Here is a 26,839-nt window from a genome sequence, read left to right on the forward strand (position 1 = left end):
AATTTCCTTGCCTCACTGCATTCCTGGGCACATATCATTCTCTGCTCTGGTTTGTCCATCACTCTTAAACTCCTTTCCCTTTCTGAGGAGTCAGTCCTTTCACATTTGAACACACACCACTCACGTTAAGCAGCAAATTAATCCTGCATTCCCTGTCTTGATGTGTCATATGGGAATCTCTCTGGAGCCCACAGTGAGGAGTACATCTTCCCCCCTGACCTGTGAATTCTCTCCTGTTATGGGGACTGAATACTGGTCCCTCATCCACTAAAAGAAGAAGATTTCAGCCTCGTTTTTCACTGGCAGTGACTGGAATGACCAATCTGCTGCCTGCTGAGGAGCGAAAGGTCAGGCCAGGTCCACTCTGTGGCTACTTGTTTTTCTCCACAGTGACCAATTTCAGAAGGTAATAGAAGCATCAATAATGTCTCTGTCTTCTCTGACTGCTTTGTTTTTTCTTCCCCCCCCATTGACTGAAGTATTGCAGCCTCCATTTGTTAGCTCAGCCCCTGCAAGGCAGGCTGAAGCATTCACTCTCAGCACATGCCTTCCCCGTGGGCAAGGTGTGTGGAGCTGAACTAATTTGGGATCATGGAGGTGTCGACCACAGATTGCAACTTGTAATCTCCTTGGCTCATGCTCTTTCGTGGCTGAGGTCTGAGTTTTCAGGGCTCTGGAGAGTCATCTGGCAGCTGAAATTCTGCTAACGTGTTTGCATGCTTAGAAGCAGCAGAGGAAAGACCCTCTCCTAGGACTGATCGCTGTCCCAGTTCAACAGGCTCAGGTCCTGCTGCCAGAGCTGCAGATGAAGCTGAGAGCAAGGAGGAGACTTAAGGACAGGGGCTGTGTGGCACACGTGTCCTCAGAACCACCCCAGCTGTGTCCCTGCTCAGCTCCGTGTAAAGCACCATCCAGACCAGTAGCAATTAAGTGGAAACTGAGTTTTCCTTCCATCTTGGGGTGGGTCGGGAGAAGCCAAACCACCACCGCCACCACCAAACCCAAAGCAAACCACCAGTCAGAGGTCGTACTTCTTCCCTGTGGCTGGATCAGGCCCAACAACATACCTCAGCCATGAACTTTATCTGTTGAACTTCATGGCTCGCTTTTCTTAGGGTAAATTAAAGTTCACAGCTTTAGGTTTAGTTGCCCAGGCTTGTGGTTTTTGAGCTCCCACCCCTGAGTACAGGGACAAGTTTTCCTGAACTGCTGACTAATTCCAATTTCTGCAGCATCTCAGCCTCTGACATACTGCAGGGCACCTTATAACTGCCCCTGCAGCCAGTCCTATCTCATCACAGACCTCTACGGCATCTAATTGTTGTCTTGGTCACATTTAGGGTGGGTGTCAGGCATGGTACTGGCTCGTGCTTTGTAGACCATACATAGCCCATCAGAGTCCTCCTTTCTAGAATACAGCTCAAAAATGCTGATTTCTGTTGACAGCTGAAAACTTGATGAAATTTGGTTGTTTTAAACAAATCTGTTTCTGCAAGCACATGCTTCTGATTAAACGGGCTTTGTAGTTTAAAATTGCTTAAGTTAATTGATATTCAAGAGAGATTATTCAATGGTAATGCATTCATAAACAATGTCACTGTTTGTTTGAAAAATTAAAACATTAATTTAAATTAAACTGTAAACAAGGGAAAGATGTTATGTGAGTAAGGATTGAGAAGGCACTGCGGAACATCTTCTGACTGGAGTAATGTTATACATGTATCTGTACGGGATGGGCCTATTTTAAAATAAGGAGAATCAAAACCATTTCAGGCTGTTTTCTAACTCTTCTCAGAGCCCTTCCTCTTCAGTAAGAGGAGAAGGTAGTTCAGTGGTCACCCGAGTCTTCAGAAACCTCTGTCAACTCTCTTCTCCATCAGCCATCTCTTGTGACTGTGGCTGGGTCTCAACAGGGCATTTGACCATCTGAGCTTGGGAGGTGATGGTACTCCTATCCCACATAAAGTTTGCTAGGATTAAAATCAGTCAGTTTTGGATAGAAAAAAAAAATGCAGCTGACCATTTTCACAATACTAACTATATCACTTCCAGCAGGAAAGGTTTCTTGGGTAAAGCGTGGCATTTTCTGAGACTTCTTTAATAAATCCTTGCTTTATAGATAGACGAAACGGGTTGTAAGCCTGGGTCAATAAGGCAGACTACAGCAATAGATAGAGCAGTAAGTTAAAACTTGGATGACCTGGGTTCAAGTTTCTGCACTGCTACAGATCTTCCTTGTAACCTTGGATAAGTCACCCCTTTGACTCGTTTTTTCCTGTAACATAGGCTGTCAACACCTCTTGCTTCAGAGATTTTCAGAGTATAAATACACTAAATGTGTGGAGGCACTCAAACACAGTGGTAATGAGGGTCATCTAAATACCATCCTTAGATAAGTAAGGATGATTATTTTCCATCTCCTTTATCCCTGCATGATAAAAATGTTTCCAGAAACCATTATGTACAACACATAAGCCAGAAGCAGCAGGAAAGTAATTCCCTGTCCTCAGCTATTTTTTGTATGAGGATGAGGTGTGTATTTGGGGTGGGGTGGTTATTTTACCACTGACCCTTTCTCTACACATTGGTAAGTAGGTATTTTTACATGAGTTTGTTTGTCATACCACCCAATAATAGTAGCAAGTAAAATACATAAAATTCATGGTGAGAGAAAATCAAATTTCCTCTCAGACATTAGTGGCAATAGGAGAGTCAGAATGACCTTAATCCTGTCCAGTACAGAGAATTCCCAGTAGCTTCAACATGTTAGTCTTTTGTTTTTCACAAGTTTATCTTTGGTTCCCAGTGGGTCACACTAAATTTGATTTGGCAGAATGTGATCTCCGACTTTTCTTTTAATGCAGTCTCTGTATCAGATAGGAATGCCAGGCTTTTTCCTTATGAGTGCAAGGCAGTGAGATTGTTCCTTAAATGAACACGAAAACCTGAGATATAGAAATAAGTTTTTATTATATGGGAAAACATATATTTTTTTTAATTTATAGAAAGAATATAAGAAGTAGAACTCCTAGGTTCTCTCTTTATTTCTAGCAGCGAGTTACCAAGTGTAAGTCATGACCTTTCATGCCTCAGTTTCCCAGTGTTCAAAAAACCACAATTAATTTTTAAGGCAAGATATGCCCTACCTATGCAATGCTATATGCTATTTTGGTTTATTTAACCATTAAAATATTTTTTTTAGAAGCAAATGATTTAAAGCTGATGGTAAGAAACACTTTTCTTCCATAGCACATAATTAACATGTGGCACTCAATGCCTCAGACATTATTGAAGCCAAGAGCTTTGGAGGATTCACAAAAGGATTAGACATTCATATGAATAATGAGAAATTCTATTAGAGAAAATAAAAAATGTATGAGGGATGGAGAACTTCATGCTTTGGGGTATAAAGCAGCTGCTAATTGATGAGGGCTAGGAAAGAAACGTGCCCCTGTGGGCAGGACATCCCGTGATGGTTTGCTACAGGGCTTCTCGAGCAGTCCTGCGAAACGGGGCTGCTGGCTGCTGAAGGGGTTGCTGGACTGCCTGAGCCTCTGCCCTGCTGCGGTAAAGGTGTCAACCATCTAAAGGTGACGACTGGAATGAAAACCAAAGGTCCAACCAGGCCAGTTGTGGCTGAGCCGTAGTGGTCTGGTAGCCCATAGCACAGTGAAACTCTGACTCTTGGCATTGCCTCCAACCGTTTCTGAATTACCAGCTGTGCGGGGAGGTCTCGGCAGCACCACGAGGTCCTGGGGCAAGGGGATAGTGCTGGCTACGCGAGCAGGATGTCCCAGGCTCCTCGACAGGCTGTGCTGAAACCTGTCCCATCTTCCCCCTGTGTAATCTCAGAAAAAAACCTCCGAAAAGCCACAAAGGTGAATTGCACCTGGTTGCTCAGTTGATTCGAAGTCGTTCCTGCCCCGTCTTCATCTGTCTGTTTATCCAGGGCCTTCCACAGACATGTTTGCATAAGGCATACAGCCATTTAACAAACACATCAGGCAGCCAACCATGTTTGCAGCTATCGAGCAAGCAATTATAGTTCATTCAATCAAAGGCTTTCGTTTGATCCAGCCTCAATTAACAGGGAAGGCATTGCCACATCTGCCCACAAGTTCAGAAGTGTTCACAATTCAACTTAGATTATTGCTATATTTCTGCAGCCTTTGATAGAGTAAGATTGATTACAAGAAATAAGAAAAAAGAGTGACCTTCCTCGGACTTTTCCAATGGTATTTCAGTTAGTATTTTATAATCACTGTTTAACAGAGGAATTGCTCTCAGGTTATTAATCTAAAAATTATCACCTTCTTTGACTAATAAAATCAATAAAGGCTCCTATCCTTTGAAAAGGCCAAAAACCTTCTCTCTGTTCATAATTAAACATTTCAACCTAATCTGGAGCAATAATAACCTTCAAAGTTTTATAAAATTACTAATAATAATATCTTACGGAACACCTTTCCACTCAGCAGGCTTCACAAACTGTGGCCCAGATTTGGAAAGCATCTTTATGCGTGGCTGGACTTGGATATGCATGTCACTTTTTAAGGAGTTTTTTGTGACATTTCATCATCAGTGATAAACAAATGCATACAGGAAGGCTATATGTTGCATTAGTAACACCATTAAAAGGCTGTTGTTTCTGGGTTTCCCATATAGCAGCCAGGTGACATAATTTTTAACTGTGGGTGCTTGCAGTAAGGCATTTGCATTCATGCAGGTACCTCCAAGGAAAGGATCACACTGTTGCAGGTGCTAAGCATTTATAGCTAACTTTTATTAAAACCCCAATTTTTCAAACCGTTTTGTTTCCTATATAAGTGTTGGAATGTAGTGGACAGAAGTACCTCTTGATGTCCCCTCGTTACAACAGGATTAGCTATGAATACCTAGAGTCAATGTTCATGTAGTTGGTGATGATGTAAGCACCAAATATCACTTGCCTAACCTTCAGTCTAGCCAGGGTGTCAGTGTTAACTTACACAATGGTAGAAGTGGGATCAAAATTCATCTTATATGGAAAGATACTGCTTCTGCCTCCCTAATTTCTACTGTCCTTTCCTGGAGTTACATTTATCAGGATTACTTGCTTCCCAGGCAAGTTATCTCTGTCAAGCTTGAATGGCTATTCTCACGGGGTACCGAGAGACATGCGAGCTAATTAACTATCATCCTGCATTTGATGATGACGAACATCCATTGAGAACCTTCCATCCCAGTGGATCTCAAGGAGGTTCACATATTAAGCAAACCTGCGTGTGCCAAGCACAGGGATTACCTCGTCATAAATGAGTGGCAACTAGTTTTGAGGCGAATCACTCGACAGTGTAACGGCAGGCAGCGGAGCTCTGCAACAGTTCACGGCAGGGAGTAAGGAGTACCTTTATGGAATGATTAACTTGTCTAAGAAATTGATGTCTCTGCAGGGCTTTCATTTCACATGTAGCTGCCACCAGGAACCCTGTAGCAGAGCAGGCATGAAATATGGGTTAGGGATCCCTTTTCGCCATTGCCCATGTATAGAATTCCTGCAGGCATCATAGGTATATATGTCAACTCAGATTTAGGTAATGATAGCTCAAAATTGACCCTTTTGATCTAATCCAACACTTTCTTAGGCAGAGCCATTTCCAAACATGGATGTTTTCTTATGAAAGAATGTCCTTTCAAGTGTCTGTCCTTGAAACCTGTGAAGCAGTCCCAATGGACGACTGAGCTGAGAGTGTAGTTGGTTTTTTTTCTATATTCAAGCCATCTCAATGAGGGATCTTAACTGGTGTTGTGCAGCCCTGAGTGGTGTTGTATGGACGAATCCTTTGACTCCCTTAGGCATTTCGGAAGCATCTGTTTTGGGGTGAATCATTTAATCTTCTCTTTGGAAGTTGCAGGTATGCAGTTTGTCTGGAGATGACTTGGCTCTGGCTTTCAACAAGGTCCTTGAACAACCAAAATGCACAACTGCAATTAGGAGAAAAAGCGAAAAGCCACAAGGCGTCTGTGCCCCCCTCCCATTCTCCATATGTGGGTGAAGATAATAGTTCGTGCACAATATCAGTAGATGAAAGAGCTACCTAAATACCGAGTGCTTGTAGGACAAGACTCAGTGGGTGTGAATCTGTGCAGCCCCACTGAAGATGATGAAACCGTGCTGATTTCTACCTGCTGTGGATCCAGGCTTTTTATTATTTATTACTGTTATCACCTGAACCTGAGTTGCAGCTCTCCCCCATGTTTACTCATCACTGACTTTATCACATCCCCTTTCATTTGCTTCCTTTCTGAACAATTTACATTTCACCCCCTTGGAGCTTTTTTGGGTGAGACTCCTTTCATCTCTCATCATAATGTTCAATAATGACATTTCCATTTGCTTCCCTTTTCATGAGGCTCCTTTTTGAAAACAGGATCTGACCTCTCTCTTTGTATTCTCCCGTCAGCCAAGAATCACATTGTGCATGAATTTAATTGACTTATTACATCTTTACAGAATGTGGTTACTTTAGTTTTGTGTGTGTTCTGTTTGTTTGTTTGTTAATTTCTGGGTCTTTGAGAACTAGATTATGCAATTTCCAGAGCCTATTTCCAATTACTATTGAATCTTTCAATTGAACTGAGTTTCATTGTGAGATGGAAAATAGAATGAACTGAAAATTCAACCAAAAACATGTCAGTATTGTTGATACATGTGTTAGTGCTAATATACAATTTATCAGCTTATTTTCTCTTCTGGGGCAATGTAGGGAGGGGAAACATCAAATAAACAAAAGCAAGTACAGTTTTCCTCTTTTCTTTCACTGAAAGAAACATCTATATGGAACTGAACAAAACCTTATTTGTTCTGTTTTGATGAACATGAAACCCACCTGATCCTGTTCTTCAGTCCTCAGATGCAATGAAAAACTCTTACCCTTTTCACGAAATCTCTAGCATTACTGTTATTTAACTAGCTCCTGATCTGGTATAAACTGTCCTATCACTATTGATCTGGAGGGAATGAGATTGATTTACGCCTGTAGAGAATCTGGTCCGTTATTATGAAAAGTGACATTTGTGCTGGTGGCACCTTGGGGAGAATGAAAGCAGGTTGGTTTTGTGACAGAAATACAGCAAACAGAAAAGACCAGTTGGTGCAAAACCTCTTTAAAGTTTTTAGGTCGCATAAACAAATGTTGCCTTATTGCTTGGTTCATGGCAAGGTACAGTATTTCCTGGAAAGCAGAGTATGATGGAGAGCTAAGTGGACTGTAGTCATGCTCTTCTACAAGCTTGCCTGGTATTGCATGTGCTGTGCCGTCTGGAAGAGAGAGGGACATGGAGCCACCGTTCCTCAGCACTGCTGGGACCATCCTTGACTGGGTGCATCTGACCCATGTAGTCTTGACTCTCCTTTACTGTTCAGTAGCTTCATGGCTCCCAAGAGGGCTAAATACATATTGGCGTGTGTGTGTGAGAGAGAATGTGACTTAGGGCTTTGCCTTGCAGGAAGGCATTTGAAAGTAGCTCTTTCCCCTTCTAACCTCTCGGAGGGAGGGAGGGATATCCCCACATGCCATCAAGCCTGGTCAGATCAAAACTCCCCGCGAGGAGAGGAGCAAGTGCGTGGTGCAAAATTGATTTGCACATGTCATTCCAAGCTGTCTCATGGAGTACCTTGCCAGGTTCTGGCAGCTGGTGGCTGGAGGGCTTCCTGAGTGTCTGGTGTTCAAAAAACCACCCAACCCACAGATGTGCATACCCTGTCTCAGTTTCCTTGATCCCTTTTTGAAGCTATGTGACCTCCCATAGCATCCTGAGGTGAGGACTGAAATGTGTGTGGTTTGAAAAGGGGTTTGTTTCATTTATTTGAAACCACTTGCATAATGACTATGCAGCGTGCCCCAGTTATTCTGATATAAGACAGTCTGGAGCCCCATTCTGCACTCCCTTTTTTCCACCCAGACCTTTACAGACCTCTCTTCTAACCTCTCAATTTTTCTCTTTCCAGAGCCCTTGGTTAGTAAGGGTTTTCTTGAACACCATTACAGGTCTTTGTTTCTTGTTCCCCTTCTCGGCACATTTTCCATTTTTAGGTTGTTTTGGTTTTTTTTTTCCCCTGAGATGGGGAAACCAAAATTACATGTACAATTGGAGATTCAGGTGAACTGTAGATATACACAGCAGCACAACTGTGCTTCATGTTTCCTTCTTTGATATTCCAGGAGTTCCTGCTGGTTTATTTGCCTTTTTGAGCATTTCTGAGCACTGAACGAACATTTTTATAGAACTATCCACAGTGACTCCAAGATCCCATTCCTGTCTGGAAATTCAGGCTTATTTTCCCCATGTACATTACTTAGCACTTATCAGCATAGAACTTCACCTGTCATTATATCACTGAATCATTTTGTATCTCAACAGTCTTCTGCGATTCTCTATAGTCAGCTTCACATTTGACTATGCCTGGTCTTCCTGCCTCCTTGACTATTTTGTGTCTTCCACTAACTTTACCTTCTTGTTAAAAATCCCCTTTTCCAGCCCATTTATGAATATACTTGCTCCTGTCCTTTTAAGCAGTTCACAAGAAAACTTTTCCTCTCATCCCATGAGGTTGTAGCTGCTTTAAGAGCTTTTGGATGTTACCTTGAGAGGTTTGTTTTGTTTTGTAATTCCCAAGCACTACACTGACTACATCATCCTTATTGATGTATTTCTTAATTACTTAGAAGACCCCAGAATGATTTGTGAGACATGACTTCCCTTTACAACAGCTGTATTGATTCTTCCCAAAGAATGATGTGCCCATGTGTTCACTAATTCTGTTTGGTTTGGTTTCTAACAATTTGGCCCGGTGCAGCAATCAGACCTGTTGATCAGGACTGTGGCATCAGCTCCAGAGAGTGTTTTTTTAAGGCTGAAGTTGTATTTGCCGGTTTTCCTTCATGTGCAGAGACTGCTTTCCACCGATTTCAGAAGGTACGACTCTGCGTGATTGCCTTCCAAGAAGGATCAACATGGACTGGACTATTTCAGGCCTCAAAACCTCACATTTGTCACAATCTACTTTCTTTTCACCCTCATCTTTAGGAGAGGAGTGACTGCCTTTTCGATCCATGTATGGGGGTTTGTTCCTGCACCAGGCAAAAGTTGTATTTACAGAGATATGAGCAAATTGAGATTGAGTGCTTTTTAAGGATGAGGTTTTGCCTGCCCTACGTTTGGTCTGACAACTTAAAAGTCTCAACAAGTAATATTTGTGCTCGAATTTTCCTTCTGTTGGAAAGGGAAGCAGAGCTGTGAGCAGCAGGAGCTGTTGTAAGGGTCCTTCAAATTTCAGACCCACTTCACCCCCTCTTCTTCCTGAATTGTTTGTCCAGCAAACTCAAGGACCAAACAGATGTGGATTATCCCCCAGTTGAAGAGGAATTTACCTTTAGCTGGTATAAACCAGAACAACTCCAGAGAAGATTTTTTTTCTGAGCTAAGGATCTGGCCACTTTCACACAGTCCAGTTATATCTGTGGATCAATAAAAAAAATCTGAAATTGTATTTTTTTTTTAAATGACACAAATCCCACAGCTCTGTCAAAAAGCTTTGAATCATTCTGGCAATCCCAGCCAGCCTTAAATACATGCTGCCCATCCGTCTTTAGGAGAGGTTTCTGTATTTTTCGTTGGTAGGTTTATTTTAAGGCTAGTTGCCTCCGTAAAATGCCCGGGTGGATCAAGGTATGGTCAAAACCCAAGCAAAAGTAATGGCCCGTTCAAGTGGGCATGATTATGTGCATGTCAGCAAAATTCCTACTTCTGACATTAACTGAGGAACTAATCTCTTGGCACAACAAAAGGTTGGAAACTGGCCGCACTTTTGTGTATCTTCTACTGGTTTGGTGGATAAATTGGGGACTGAGAGCTGTCCTGCCCCTTTTCACTAGCATAAATTTCACTTCCAGGATTAGATAAGCTTTTATTTTGTTAATGTATTGTATGTTCCTTAAATGAGAAGCCAACCCCTGCAAAATGACTTTACTTTATGGGCCAGGATCGGCCTCGCCAGTCCTTGCTATTCTGTTCTGCCTCTCTCCCAGCTGCTTGAAAGTCTCATCACTTTCTAGTGGGGAGCCTTAAATATTTCCAGTGACATTTCCTTGGCCTCTGGTGATTTAATATTATTAACCTGGTATGTTGTTAAAGTGACAGGAGATGTCTCCCCTTCACAGGTATATTTTTCTGAAAACTCATTTGAATTTTTATTACTTGATTTTGAGGGGCAGCTAGTGGAGCACAGAACAGGGAGGGAGGGCACAGGAAGGAAATATGCCTGGTTCTGGGCATGAAGATCTTCTCTGTGTGTAGATCCCAGGTTCTGGTATAGTTTCTTTCACCATAGTTTACTTCAGAATTGAGTTTTTCTTGGTTTAAGAAGGCAAACTAGCGTATTTCCAAGAAAAGTATCTCTTTCCTGAGACTGCAGGCAATGTCAAAGGCATCATTGGGGGGAGAAATGGGCTTTTATGTTCTTTGCAAATCTCACAAATTTTCTGCTTTACCCAGATCTCAATCAGAGTCTGCTTAGGTTTCATCTTACAGCTGTTGTTACTGTAGGAAAAATCTGAAGTACATACTGAAAACCTATAAACTTAGGACAGTGTAGAAATAAATCAATTCTTAGCCAGCATAAATCAGTGACATTAAAATAATTTCAGTGGATTTGTATTAGTTCCCTCTTGCTGCACGTGCCATCTACAGGGCTTGGTTTGCACAAAGGTAAGGGGGAACCGATTCCAACCACTCAAAAATCCCGTAGCTCCATAATGAGATCTCTGTTTGCAGAAGGTCCATAAATTTTCCAGAATGTATTTTGAAGGTTTTGCTCACTTTTTGTGGGGAGGCTGACTCATTCAACATTTGGGGAGAAAACTATCAGTTATGCGGTGTTCTCTTTGGCTCTAGAAGTGAGGAAAAGATGAGATACTTTCTTTTCTAACCACTCATTCAGGAAAGCCAGGTTATTAGATCTACATCAGCTACTGACACTCTTGGAACTTAATTTTGTCATGCTTTTTTCCTTTCTTTCCATATCCTGTCCAGTCTGTCATGTGTAATTTTTTAGGAAATTCAAACAAAATCAACACCTTCAAATTGTTCGTGAAACAGACCCTTTGCATTTTCAAACGGGTATTTGGTTCAGTACTTTGATCCAAGCCCATCTCTGTGCTTTGGTCATTAAAATGATGTACCTTTGAAAGGACATTTAAAGGTATTTCCTTTGTCTATGGCTTATCAGCTCCTTTCCATTGGCCTGTCTTGATATCAGCATATTGGTATTTTAGACAGTTCACTGAAAACTTTGCAAGCTAAGAAATGATATCCTATCCTGCCAGGGCTTTGTTCTTAAACAAGACATTCACGACACTTCCATCAGACTTTAAACCTGGTTCTGCAACAAAACCCTCCCATTCAGGTTCATTTTTACCTTTTCCTTCTATGTAATCTCCAAAATCACTGTAGAAAAATACTGTATCAAAAGCTGATATTAAACTCTCAAGTGCCTGGCAAATGATTTAAAGCAACAGCTCACACTGGGGTAAACCCCAGAGATTTCTTTTGTAAAGTTCCACCTACATAATCTCTTAGAGGTAGATTTTTAGAGCTTACTATTTACTTTAGTCTGGAGACATTTCTTTGCTTTTGTGGCTCATCTACTTTCAGTCCACCAGTTCTTTTAGATGGGAACATTACTGTTTCCCTACTGTTTAATCTTTTTCTCTTGCTTAGCAGTTTCCTTTGCTGTCATCCCAGGCACATGCAAAGCATGAGCAACCACCTGCTCCGTACTGGTCACTGGAGGACAGCCTGTGATGTCCCCGCGATAGTGAGGCACAACAGTGCTGGGAAAGGCAGGCTGGGCAAGGCTTGCTTTGCCGCAGGGTGATACCTGCAGCCCAAGAGCAGTAGGCTGGTCCGATCCTTGGCTGATGTGAAGCGATACTGTGCCAGTGGATTTACTTGCTGAGATCTGCTTTAATTGAGCATTATAACATTCTGGCTTTGAAAAGATGTCTAGTGGAAGTTGCCCTCTGTGACCTGTGTCATTCTCTTTCTCCTTGTCTGTTGTCTTCTCTCTTGCAAGGGACCGAGTGTTGCAAGCAGCCGTGGGAGGCATCGTAGGCCAGGGCTCCAGCAGCATTTCAGACTCGTGTCCCCTCTGGCCTGAGCAAACACTTCTTTATAATTCATGGGATAACTGAGGGTAAAGAAAATGCCACGTGTAGCCCCATGAAGGAGCTGCAAACTGAACATCTCGACATTTTCACATGCGACAACACGCACAGGTTTTGTAAGCCTCACAAACCCAAACTGCTATCAGAGAGTTCTGCTCAAAAACAAGGGCTGTTGGGGAGTTAGGGAGGGAGGAACATAAGTATGTGTAGTGCAAGCGTGGCATAATATTTTCTAAAGCATTTATGTAATAGGCATTGCTAATATCTGTATCTACATAGGAAAGTTTTACCGGTTATCTCAGTTGAGTTATAGTGGGCTAAAATATAAGAGCCCCCCCTTAACTTTCCATCTGAAACAAGATTTTTATTCCCCCATGAAAAGCTGTAATGGTCTCTCTGCCTCCTGCACAAGTCTCTTCCTGACTTACACGCTAACCTCCATGTCACTACAGTAAGTCATCATTTGTAATCTCTGACTTGAGACTTCCTAGTCCTCGTCACCTCGTAACATGACTTGGACCATATTTCTTCAGGAAAGAGAGAAAAGGGAACATCTTATTTTTATTCTTTTGTTTTGCTTTTGTTGAAGGAGAGGTTGCATAGTGGTTTTGGTTTAGTCTTTTTTCCCTAGTTTGTCTTAAATTCCTTTTCTAGTGTCAAAACTGACGTTAAAACAAAACTCCACTTCTACCAGAGTAAGTAACTTTCTTTAGGTGTTTACATTTTAAAAACGTTCTGCATTTAAATTCATGCCTTATGATGCATTGGAAAAAATCTCTCTTTAGCAGGAAATTCTCATTTATTTTTAATGCTGAATCTCTAAAAAGCCAGATTTTGAAAGGAACATATAACTGAGTGGAAGTAAAGTGATATGTGTTCTTTTTGAATCACTCTGACGCAAACATCAAGAAATCCCATAGCCAGTTTCAAACAAAACCTTGTCTTTTCACACCACATATTCTCTGGAAAGCAGTTTCATCATTTTGCCTTGCTCTGAGGGGTGCACACAGGCAGAGGTGTACCTCCCCTTTGTGTGATGTCCCAATGCTGTGTGGTGTTTGTGACCCCTGACAGTTTCACCTCTTCTTTCCTGCTGTACAGCCTTTACCCAACACACCTCTACCCTTTCACCATACCTTACATAGTCCATTTTTTTGTTTGTTTTTCTTTAGAGGCTTTTTGTTCTCCAAAGAGTAAGTATCTGTGCACATTAATCCTTTATCTTGCACGCAAAGTGTAAGCAATTTCTCACCCCTTCTCTTGCTCCAATACGCAGATAACCCGCGCACAATGCAGCCATGAATGCGCATTGCCTTCTTCCTGCTGGTGTTGCGCGCTGGCTCCTTCCACAGTCATGCACCATGTGTAGTCTCTCCATCTCGCTATGGCCTCTCTCACACTTTACTCCCAGCCCTGACCAAAGGGAAGCTGTTCAACCACATCACCACACTATCTGCACACACTCTTTGGCTGCTCGCTCTTCATCTGGCGAGCATGTTCACGGACACAGGTGATGTACATCTCCCCCATTCTGGAAAACCATCCATCTCCAGATTTCCCCCACATACAATGAGGAGATGCAATCTCCCCGAGCGAATTAGTGCCTTTGCATGGCTTCAAGCAAAGTACTTGCACTCCCACTTTCCTGTCTCTCCTGTTGCTCTCCACCTGCTGTTTCAGATTCCTAGGCATCCCTGTGGCCCATTAAAGTCATGTCGATGTCCAACTAATGCTCCATTCCCTTTCCAAACCCATTGGTGTTACATAAGGCTGGGTGCTAGGTGCGTGAGCCTTCCCTGAACACATAATGGATGCTGCATTTGCCTACGCTTACTGTACTTCCAGTATCTACATCAGTGCTTTGTAAAGCCCTTTGGGATACTGTGAACATGAAAGATGCTATATAAAAACCAAAACCTATTCTATTCTAGAACAGCACTTTTATCACAGAATGAGGCAAGGGTTGAATTGAGCCCAGAAATAGCAATTTAAAGTTTTCATGAAAGGCTAGAACAGTATATGTTTGGTATGTTTTAACATAATCTGAGAACACTAAGTGCACTAAAAGCATACCACTTATTTGTGGGTGGGGAAGTGGAGAGGAGGGGGAGAAATGTAAGTGCTTGTTGTTCTTTGTGCTTTCATTTATTACAGTATCTGACAGAAATCTATCAGGATGATAAAGGGTAAGGGGAGAAAAACACCCTCACAAAGGTCCCTGATTGTTTGAGTTTAGGAAAATAACAGCCTGTTTCCATTGTTTGAGTTTGGAGAGTTATTTGGGATGTGATCTGAAACTAGCTATGCAGCTGAAGAATATAAGGAGAAAGCTTCAAGTTTTAATAGCATATACCAAAGCTATAAGGTTATGAGTTAAACACAATCACTGGCAGAATGGCTGCAAAGAAGTAGCTGTCTGCAAATGGCATGGATTTAATCCAGGGCCTTAGGATCTAAGGGCAGGCGGTAGAAGATGACACTGGAAAAAAAAAAAAGAGGCGGCGTCAGATGACTTAAGATTCAGGCAGTTGCCTCCAACAGCACATTGGACATTGCAGCAGAATCCATGAAAAAGAAAAAGGGGATCTAGAGTGTCTGGGATTATGTGTTGCGGACCCTTTCATATCTCCTTGTAGGCCGTCCAAGTTCAGCTCTGCACATGGACACCAGAACAGCATCATGTACTCAAGCTCCAGTACGCAGCCCCCATGTGTGGCTGGATATTTTCTTGAATGGACTTGTCAGACAAACCAGCACTATCTGGAAGTGCCTAGAAATACCTTCATTTACCACTTCATCGAACTTTGTGGCACTGACACATTTTAGCAACGGTGATTGTATATTGTATATTACTTTGGTAGAAGTATTGCATGGTGCCGACTGTTTATCTATCGAAATTCTCCAAGGAAAAAATGCTTATGATAAAGCCCCATTAATTAGTACTTGCTGAACTCACAAAGTTAGTCAGGTTTTAATTTGTTTAGTGTATTTTGTATTAGTGTAGCTCTAACTTTTAAAATTGAAACATTTTACAATACTGAGTTAAGGGCTTTACTAAAGCCAAGTCCATCAATGTGATTATCAGTCCAACTTGGAATCTCCCCAAATAATTAAATCAGGTTTATTTGATAAAACCTATTTTCCATAAAATCATGTTGACAGTCATTAATTCTATTCCTATCCCTTAATTCTTCATTAATTGGTTCCTCTATTAGCTCTTCCATTATTTTCACTGCATGTATGTCATGATAAATTATCAATCCAGAGTAACTAATAATCCCATCTAGCGTGTTTTTTTTTAATGTGACATTGTGTCTACATTTAGCCCATATCCAGGGCTAAACTATCCCAGTTGTTCTATCACCCAATGACCCCTCGCCAGCTGAGAAAGGGAATTGGGAAAAGGAGAGGAGACCCATGGGTTGAAATGAAAACAGATTTAATGAAACAGCAAAACTAGTACTCATACTTATGCCAATATAAAGTATATAAAGTTATAGTCAGCCCAGGGAATGTATGGCGGTCACGCTGAATGGGAGCAGTCCTCGGGAGCAGGATGATGAGCAAGCCCCTCCAGGGATGGCAACCCTCAAGAGGAGGAGAACCCACCCTGACCCTTCTCCGGTCCATCAGCAAACTTCCCCTTCCTTATTGAGCGTGACCTTTATGGTATGGGATACACCTAACAGCCAGCTTGGGTCAGCTGCCCTCGTTTTTGCCCCTCCTAGCTTAGGCACCTGGCTGGCTTGAAACTACTACAGCCTGTGTGCCATGGCTGGCCTAAGATTCTATCCCACCGAAACCAGGACATTGTCATCAGAGCATCCTGTTACCTGTAACTCTCCTATTATTTATGACTTTTATTATCATTTGTGGGATAGATATCCTCCAAACTGTCTCCTGATTTAGATTTAGAGTATCCAGACTGATCTGGAACACCTGTTCAACTACTGGTGAACTTAAACGACCTCCTCACCTTCCTTGCCATCAGCAGTCTTCAGTTCAAAGGTTGGTGTCACAGTAAAATCAACTTCTTGGTTGGTTGTTTAAGCAAGCCTTGTAACTGATTTGTCCTCGCTCTGTTCACATCGCCACACCTTGTAAGCATGGTCTTCTCATCCTTCCCCTCCTTTTTCATTCCAGTCTTGCTTAAAAGATTTTCCTCTTCAGTTATTACACATTTTTTTTAGAACTTCTTTTTATCAACCCTGCTTATCAGCCCCTGGCCAGGTCAGGGAGTTCATTCATAACCCTGTTTTACATTCCTGGAAAATCTGGTGGGTAGGGAGGAACAACAGCTCACGTATCTACAGGACTGTGCATTTAGACCTTCTGGTTTCTCTGTCTGGAAGAGGTCCTGCCCTTGCAGTCAGATGTGATACTCATACACAGAGCTGCTTTAAAGCAGCGTGCTTTTTGCTTGAATTTTGATCCCTCTTATCTTCCAGATCTGTGGTGATGGACATGGCTGTTCCTGTGCCTGACTTCTTCCACACACTCTATGCACGTTAGCTGCCTCGATTTATTTCTAAACCTAGACGTAAAAAAACTCTGCAACCTGTTCAGGTCCTCTCCCTTCTGCTAAAATCACCAGCTTTTTTTCTGTTACGGACATTAGTTTTGTCTTAGAGATAAAAGTGAAGGGGTAATAGTTCTTTCCTACTACGGCACACAACCTATTGGCAGAATTCTGTGATTCCAGTAGTGAGGACTATATCATCTTCATACTTCAAATTACAAATCAACCTGAAACTTACTTCAGGCATCCTCTGAAATCTTTCCTCAGAGTCACCTCTTTACACTGCAGTATATAAACTGTTATTGAATAGAATTGCCTTTTTTCCATCATTATTAACAGTTTGTCATCTCTGTTTTATCACCAGCTGTAGCATGTTGTAATAGGCTGATACTATTGTTAGGTTTTCCTTTATCCCTAACACTTTGAAAACTCTCTTTATTTTCTTTGGCTCTGCCAAAGTGGATCTTCCCCTGATGTTTTCTGTCTATTTTAAAACATAATATGTTTAAAAGGGCCAATAGGAAGTTAATTTCAGCTGTGGATTCCTCCTTTCATGTAACAGTAATCATCATCATAATAAAAGTATGGGAAAATAGCACTTAGGTATTTTTATTTCCCTTGTCACTGCAGGTCTCTGTATAATATTATTCAATACTATTATCTTGGTTAATTTTAAATGTCACAAGCACTGGAGTTTCAACCATTTCTCTACAGAGATATGTCCAGAGTCTAATAGATTTTTGATTTTTTTTTTTCCTACTGATGACCTTATATTTTCACTCCAGCAAAGTTTCACCACATCTACACTGTTGTAATTGAGGGCAAAATTTGGCCCTTTGACATCAATGGAATTATAGTAGAGATGAATCTATTCCACTTAGATCATAAAATCTTTCCTTGTAAATCAATCCTTCCAGTCCCTAAATCATCTCTGAAGATGTTCTTTGAGTTCCCTCCAAGCTGTCAATATGTTGTTGATGCTGAGATACTCAGAACTGACTGAATGTTTGTCTCATTGAGCCCAGAGGGAGGAAAAAAAATAACCTCTCTTGACAAGAATTTATATATATCCTAAATAACCCTGTTCTCCTGTTATTTGCTGCCATATTAACCTGATGTGCTAATGTATGATTTATTCTTATCCTTCAGTCTTTCTGAATAATTCACTTCCTGAATAGCTGCAATTCAGGTGGTTTATATTCGTTCATTTTGTTGTGCAACTGAGATGTTTTCCACCTGTTTTTATTCCAGATTGACCAGCTGCTTACTATTTTTGCGCTTGGGCATTTTGCTGATTTTTCACCTTAGACAAATAACTTTGGTTTTGGCTTAACCTCCACAACAAAGCTAACAATGTGGCCAGCCTGCACTTTCCATTATGGCTACAAGCCCTATAATCTGTGCATTTTTAAAGGATGTTTTTGCCTTCCCATGAGAAGTGTTATGCCTCTAGTTACTTCCCAGTGCTCTCAGAGCCTTATATATTTAAATATATAATGACACTTCCCTTGATCTGGTCTTTCAGTGCCTTGCCCCTCGTGGGTATATGAGACACAGGGCCAAATCCTTTTGGTGTAAATCAGCGCACTTCTTTTAACACTGGCTGAGGAACTATCTGGCACAATGACTGATCAGCTGCATTTTTTTTGTAATTTTTCTTTTTCCTATATTTTAACATTCCCATGATTTTTTCCATGTCTTCCATCCTACTTGAGAGCCTTGCTTGGATGAGTCCAGCCCTAGACTGTCTATCCTTGGCCAGCTAAGTCAGACAGTTTTATTTCTGCTGCTCATGGTCTTTTTTAAGCTGAGTGCCAGAAAGTACTGAGGTGAGCAGGGTGAATGGGCTGGGAAGAGAGGAAGCATCTCTGAGGAGGGAGTGGCAAAATAGAGGAAAATTCTGGGACTTCTCTTTGAAAGAGCGGTGATGAAGGTTAAGCTTGAGCCAGCTGGCCCCGCTGGCTGGCACCGCTGATAGACAGAACCTTTTTCAAGTGTCAGCAAAGACATATGACATTTATCACCGTGGAAAGCCGGGTGCTGCTGCACTGACAGGGTATATTCAATACACGCCATCTCCACTGTACTGAGATCCCTTAATGGCATGATTTCTTGCTGAGACTGGGACAGCTCTTCCTTCTGCCTCATCTCCGCTTCTCCCTTCAGCTTCCTTTTGCTTCTTTTTCTAGCTTTCCCTCCCTAAGTTTTTCTTTCCTTTTTTTTTTTTCTCTACCTTTTCCCGTTCCCTGTCATTCTTTCCATTTTCCTTTTGTGTCTTTTTTTTTTTTTCTTCTCCTTTCCAACATGTCACCCCTCTTCTCTGCCTTCTCTGCCCACTGTGTCACTACCCACATAGCCCAGGAGAGCATCACTGAACCCTATACCCTCAGGCAGGCATGGTGTGACTGCAGGAGAGTAATTTCCAGACCTGGGTTATAAAAGATTTCAGGTCACTTCAGGTCACAAGGAAGGTAAACAGCTGCTGTTCGTGAAATTCAGGCTAAAAGGCTGGAATTCATCAATGGAGCTAAACCCTTTTCAGGAATATTAGGACTGTGAGATGAGCTTATGGACACATTGCTTGCTGCACAGAGCGCTGCTCAACAGGAAGAAGAGAGATGTGAGGCACTGCAATTAAGTGATTATGCAAATCTAAACAGGGATTTTGTTTTAAAGTATTTTTCCAGTATGAACATGATGTGATTGCAAGAGACATGTGAGCCACTCTTGGAGCCAAGAAACAGGGACAGCCTGCCCCTGCAGAATGCACACCTGGGAATAACTGAGCCAGTCACTGGATGTCACCATTGAGCTGCAGAAATGTGGCTTGAAGTTCATTATTTATCTGCTTTTAAAAGTACTAGTTTTTAAGGAAACCCTTGGGTGAGTCAGCACCTTGCTGTAGACTGGACCTTGCCTTTTGCTTGGACTGTGTGTTGGTGTCTTGCCTCCGTGTGGATGAAGTCAAATGTGCTCATCCTCAAAGGGAGCGTGAGCAGGGACTACTATGAAGTGGGGAAATGATTTGGTGGTGGTTAGATGAGTGTCCTGAGAACACAATGACCCAGGATCTGGCAAACATCAGGAATGATTTCCCTTCTCTGCTGCATATATACGGTGCTTGGGGTGCTGTGGGAAGGCAGATGCTCTGCTAATGAAATACTAATGTAAACCATAGTAATACTGCACAAACTCCCTTGAGTTTAGCAGAAGAGCTGAGACCAGTATTGCCCTATCAGACGTTCAGTAACCACCAGCACCAAAAGGACTTGGTGACCTACTATATGGCTAGTGTCATGAGAATGAGAAGGCCAAACAGAAGGAAAACAGAGTAATTTTCACTTAACTGAAAATGTTCAGTTGTTCCTAGTCTCTTAGGCTGTTATGTAGGAAATTATCGCTGATGATCCAATTAGTGGAAGGGAATAGAGATCTACACGGGACTGAGAATGTACTCATAGCATAGATTAAAAGAAAATCATGTATGTCTATTAAAAAAAAAAAGAAAGGGAGGGTGGGGAGAAGAAAAAAACAACAGCCAAAGAGAAGAGAGATCCTTGCTCAGATTCTCTCTCAATAAATGACTGTCCAAGGATTGATGTGCTGATTTTGTTTTGTTCAGGAATGACCAACAAAAATAGACAAGACTTCATAAGATCCTTGAACTCATTAAGCAAGTTTTCGGTAACAGCAATATATCTTAGTATAAGTAAGTCAGTTTTATATAGAACCTCACTTGTTACAGCCAAGTCTGGATGTACACTCAGGTCAGAAGAGTCGGCTGAAGAACAGGTAATCCCAAGCAATCTTCTTGGGCAGCCTTCTTACCTTTAAAGTAAGACAGAAGGGAGAAAATTCTGGAAGTGAAATTATAGTGGAATTGTGTAAGCTAGATGATGTTATTTTTTGGAATACTGGTCATCCTCTGTGAACATGAGGCTGTGCCATTTGGAGAGAAATTTATGTGTGCAGAAGAGAAGCCAGTCTAAGAGGGGCTGTGTAAAGCAGACTGGGTGCAGAAGAACATTGAGCTAATAGCAAAGGGGAGGATGAAGAGAAGGGACAGGGAGCACTAATTTAGCACAAAATCAAGATGTTGAGAACCAGATTAACTGAGGTATCAAGAGACTTAAAGGAATAGAAAATTTTTAATTGCCTGTACATCAACGTGAAGATTCGAAGTAGTAAAGGAGGAATAGGAATTGCTCACATATGAGCGTAAATTCGACCTACTTTGGTGTTACTGAAACCTGATGGGAAGACTAGCATGACTGGAATGTTAAAAGCACTGCTTACAATCTGTTTAGGAAGCAAAACTGGGCAAATAAAAGTGAGAGGGGTATATTCTTATACCAAAAAGCTCATTGTATATTTCTGAGTGTCTGAGAACACAGAAGCAAATGATCTGAACTAAAGTTCTCACAAATAAAAGACCAAATGAGGTCCTGATTGCTATCCATTGCAGACCAGAGAGTGACTGGATTTCATGTCTGGCTCTGTGAAAAGACTTCAATCTGAATGGCATATAAAAGAGATCTCACGATGCTAGAACTAAAATATCCTTGATTGTTTTTTTTTTAAATGAAGATGACAATTTCCTGACTTTAAGTGTTTTATCCAACAGGAGGGAAAATGGTGCTAGACCTCATAATGTTGAAATATAAAGAGAATTCAGTCACAGAATTAAAAGTCGGAGAGCTGTTTAGATGCAAGTGGCACAGGCTTGATTACACTTGCTACATGCAAATGGAGTAATGTCCAGGCCACACAGATACACACATACAGAGGGCTGATTTCACAAAGATGAAAGCTATTATGAACCCAGCCATTTGTGTAAAGGGATTTAAAAAGGAAAAAAAAGTATCTAGGAACTCTATGTCATTTTATATGCTTCAAAAATACTATTAGTACTAGCAAGGAAAAAACATTTAAAAAATCCCCAAACCAAACAAAAAAAAATCCTTGAAGAAAGTCTAGCTTGATGTTTACAGGACAACTGATAACTTCCTATGTAAAACACGCGCAGGTACCAGTTTCAAGACAGTCTATGTTCACCTTTGCTCAAGGTATGAGTGGAAAATGTGCAGCTATCTCAAAGCCACAGAAGTAGTTCTGCACTGTTTGTGACAGTTCTGTTTAAATGTCTTCAGACCAGTGAATAAACTGTGTGTGTGGATGAGCCCTCAGTCATTTAGCTGCTCATTGACATTGAAATTCAACTTTGTGTACCCTGCCAGCCCAAGAGCTATGCACCATCTGGTTCCCACATCCGCTCTGTTGAAGGGACACCAATAATTCCTTGGCTTGGCTTGTACCAGTTTAGAAGTGAACTTCAGAATGAATGGGAAGTGAAAGGCCACAAACACAAACATTTCATCAGTTACAGAAGGAATTCATAGGAGGTGGAGACAGGCCTTAGACCAAAACCTTTGTCTGGCCCATGAATGACACTTCTGGAGCTTCTGATTTCCTCCATCCTGGATCCTTACTGAAACCATTTCAATGGGGACTTAAGAGCCTAAACATATCTAATGTCTGGGCCCAAATCATGCTGTGTGTCCCTTTTTTCTCATAAGATTGGGAAGTGTTCACTGGAGGCTATATAGTGGAGACTAGAAATAGCGTATATATATATTCTGCCTGTACTTTAAAACACCCTAGGCTTTAATTGGGATAGCAGCTGTGCTAGAAATGTTAGATACACTTTGTGATAGGGGAAATTGGAGGGGTGCTTTTGTCTCCTAGAATTCCTGTCTTTTTTTGAATGGGTTGATCTGAAATACAGTTCTCGGAGTACTTGTGTAAACTAACATGTCTTTAAAAAGAATCTACCATCCATCTTCTCTATGCCAGGTTGATGGATTGTGAACCTCTGAGTAATATCTCTTGACTGAATGAGCCATCTTAGCACAACCATGGAGAGACGTCGCTGGGTGAAACACAACGGATTGATTTTTTTTTTTTGCTAGTAGCAGAAGTGAGAAGATGGTTTTCAGAATTTTCAGATGTTGCATAATTACAGAATTTAGATAATATTCAGTGAATAAATGGGCAATTTAAAAAAGATTTTTCTGATTATACCTTCTGATAAAACATGTCTCCTTATATTTCCATGAGGGTCTTGTTATGAACTATTTGCCTTCATCATGTGTTGCTTTTAGTTTCAGACCTGTCCCATACCAAGCTCTAGGTGAGGAAGGGTGTCACTGGGGACTGGTGAGGCTTAGGAAATGAAAGCCCCTTTCCCAAGTACTGCTTAAATGTTCTGCTTGAATTGTGTGACCAGAATTTTCACAGTAGTAACTTGGACCAAGCCCAACTTTGAATGTGGATTATTCAGCTCTGCTGCTCCTATCTGCAGGTCCATGCTCCAGCAGGCACAAGGGCTATTTAAAATAAGGACACAGATGCCTAAACCCTCTTTCAAACTCCAAGATGCAGAACTGTGAGTCTATGTTTGAAAAAATGATTTCTGCTTAGGAGAGGGGAAGATGTACAACACTGAAGTTTAGGTAGCTTGTCTTTGAGGTATTCCTTGAGAGTTCAGAAAAAGAGAGGCTTGTGCAGGGGGGCTTCAGGTCTCCTCTCAAACTGCCTCCTGGAAAAGGCTTTTTCTTCACTGGCCATGCAACATTTAAAGGCTGAGCAACCAGCTTAACCACTCCAAGTTAGAGAGCTAAAGTTTAGCAGTATGGATGTCCTTCCCCTGTCTTAAAACCTCACCCATTGACTGATAAAAGTACCCAGAGGGCACTGCAGTATCAAAGTACCACTCACCCCATGGACCCGTATGTCACATCAAACACAGCTTGCGCGTTCACCAGCAGAGGCATCCAATGCCACACCCAGCCCAAGGCAGCATCTGTCACGGTGTCAATGCATAGCTGTCTGCAGCCCCCAGCACTGTCAGGGACTACCTTGTCCAGGACCCTTTCCAGAGCAGCATCTGGCCATTGAATCAGGAGCCTGAGGCTGTCCCACATGGCACAAGGAAAGTCAGTTTGGTTTCCGGCACCCCAAGAGTTAAAGTCTCTACACTTTTTTCCATGGTGGGAATGAGAGAAGAAAAATAACATGGAAATGAAGAAAAAAAAAATAAAGAAAAGCAGAGCTAAGGCAAGGAAGAAAAGCCCAAGCCTAAAACAAAACTCTGGAAACAGAGAAATAAATATGGTTTAATAACACAAGCTACGGTTTGTGGAATTAAAGCCCTGTTTTCTACTGGCTAGCTGCCAAAGTGAGGCACAAACAAATCCAGAGAAAAGCAGGTTAACGAGAGACTTCCAAAAAAAAAAAAAAAAAAAAAAAGTGAAAGCAACAAATTCACAGAGCTGCTACTGATGAGATAAATAAGATTTGAACTGACATTATCTGATCTGCTTGCTGTGCATATTTTATTTGCTACAGCCAGTCTTTAAGTCTTCTAGACACAGGTTTCAGCCTCATCCTCTCAGCAGCCATCACTGCATCCATCTTCAACTTGTCCATCCCTGATCACAGCGGGATTTGGTTGCATCCTGAGTCTGTTGCTAGGACAGAGGTAGTTGCATTGGGAAGGCATTTGCTGCACACTGCCTCTGTCAGGAGGCTGAGGAGCCAGAGTAATTCCTGACATGATAGACCAGGTGTCAAAGGCAATAAATAAAAATGATAGTGAGAATCCCTGATGAGGAACTCAGCTTTTCAGAACTGCCGGCCCGTAGTTGTCTTTGCAGAAGATATTTTCAACTTGTTTTTATTTTTTCCCATCTCCACCTGATGTTCCAGCTCAGGAGTTCTCCTGCAATTATTTTTCCCCCTGGTGCATGCTTGTTTGAACTTCCAAGGCCTAAAGGGATGGCTTAAGGGACCAAATCACAAGGTCTGTAATTCCCACCAGGTCTTCTAGAACTGCAGGTTTGAGTCCCAGGCCTGACCTAGGAGTTAAGTTAAGCTCACTGGGGTAACAGCTAGGCTGCTGCAAACATCCTTCTCTTCTGGCTCTGTTGACCTCCAAAAGGGTGGAGAAGGAAACAAAAATCCAAACAAGTTCCTCTACCTCATGCATGCACATGCATCAAAAGAGCACGCAGCATGCTTTGGTAATGAGGCAAAGCCAGTTCTGAAGAAATGGAGACGCTGCTATAAAAGTCTTTAACAATACATTTTCTTCTCCTTTTGTAAGGCTGCAAGACAAATCTCCCTCACAAATCACACTGAAGCATAGTCAAAATGAAGACAGACTCGGTCTCTTTCCCAGTTTCTACCGGAATCTGTCTGGAGAAAGGTCTGTGACCCCATACAGAATAAAATCCCAAAGTCCCTAAAAATCTTCTTTGACTTCACAGACAGAACCTTAGAATTTTGGTTCCATCCTCTGCTTCCTAATGAATTGCACCTACCAGCTTTTTCCTTATATCCACTGGGCCGAAGGCATGGAATAAAATGTACATTCAACAAGGTTGCAAATGCGAGCTAAAGCACAGAGTTCAAAGTCGTTGTTAAAAGAGTCTTCCCAGAAAACAACCTGGAGCTTTCCTTCTTCAGCTGCACACATCTAATAGTATTTATCTATTTAATAGTATTTTACATTTTAATAGTATTTATCTAGTCAAGCTTCATTCCAGAAGCATATACATCTTTGTCTTTGGGCTCAAATGTGAAAACAGCTTCAGCAGTGCATTCATTTACTGACTTGTAAGGCCCTGATAAATTAAAGCCTAGTAGGGATTTTTTTCACTTGAATCAGGGCTTTATTTCTCTCCCTCTCCAACTATTACCTTTGGACAATAAAGGTTGTCCAAGGTGTCTAGTCTATGTTCATATATAGCCTAGTCTATTTTTATATGTATGCAACATACAGAAAAATTCCAAGATGACATTTTATCCCACCTACTTTGATAATTATTTAGTGTGGAATGACTGAATTTGGGCTGATAGGTTAGACTGAATGCCTGACCTTTTTGCTGCTAAATTTAGGGGAAGTAAGTCCCATTTCCTTGGACAAAGCCCTTTGAGAACTCCTCGTATTTCAGAAAATCCAGTTCCAGCTATCAACCCAACAGAACAGATTTCAATGAAGTGTTTCAGCCTTATACAGCCAGAAGATCTGGCTCTAACAATTCACTTATTTTGCAATTATCTCATTGGACGTAACCCCACAGTGCTTGTCCACTTTCTGTGCTAATGAATCATAACAATCCCATATGCAAAAATAAATAAAAGCATATTTTTTCCTTTACTTTTCTTCAAGTTGCATGCATTAGGGAAGAAAAGGTTTCTCCAAGCAATCTAATTCCATTTTGGTTAAAATAGATACAGAAGAAAATATGCCACTGAAAAGCTAGAGGGTGTTTTGAACATCTTCCTGCTGACAGGACAGATAGATAGCCACTGATGTGCTATTAATTAGCAGAAAGAATAATCATAGATTGAAAAATACTTGGGACCACAAATAACTTTTTCTTTGATGTCTTTAAGGCCTTAGTCTAGGCTTGGAGCCCCACGTAGCTTTCATCACAACAATAACAGCAGTACCCTTTATGATGAAGCCAAAGCCTAAATTACGTGTAAAGACAAATGCTTTTGATAAGTACAAGACAAGATACAAACAAGAAAGTCTGCACCCTCAAACTTACAGTGTAAAATCACAACATAAAACCCAAGAGAGGCAAGGGGAAAGAATAAGCAAATGAACCAAGATCAGGAAAAAGAGAAAAATCTAACACCAAGTGTAAAGACATTCACCACTCGTAAGAAGTCATTGCAAGTCTTCACATGTCTGATTGCAATTTATTGAGAGCACTGTAGAAGAGATGAAGGAAGTATGATGTGAAGAAAGGCAAACATAGTGGTGGGTGATAAGAAATTCCCCAAAAACAGAATAAAAAAGGAATCATTAAAGAGATGACAGTAAGTTATTTAATTTGAGGGAAAGGACGTCTTTAACATGAGAAAAAAAATTCAACTGCTGAATGCTGGACTCTGATATTTTCCACTCTGTGCACTTTGGTTACCTTGACCCACAAGACACAGAGATGCAGTGATTAGCTGAGAACTCCAATACGTAGATTTGTACATAATTCATAGTTTGACTTCTCTAAGTTTGCATAATAAATAGTTTAAACACTGCAGA

Source organism: Leptosomus discolor, chromosome 19, assembly GCF_034619465.1.
Source record: "Leptosomus discolor isolate bLepDis1 chromosome 19, bLepDis1.hap2, whole genome shotgun sequence".
In the NCBI taxonomy this organism is placed as follows: Eukaryota; Metazoa; Chordata; class Aves; order Leptosomiformes; family Leptosomidae; genus Leptosomus; species Leptosomus discolor.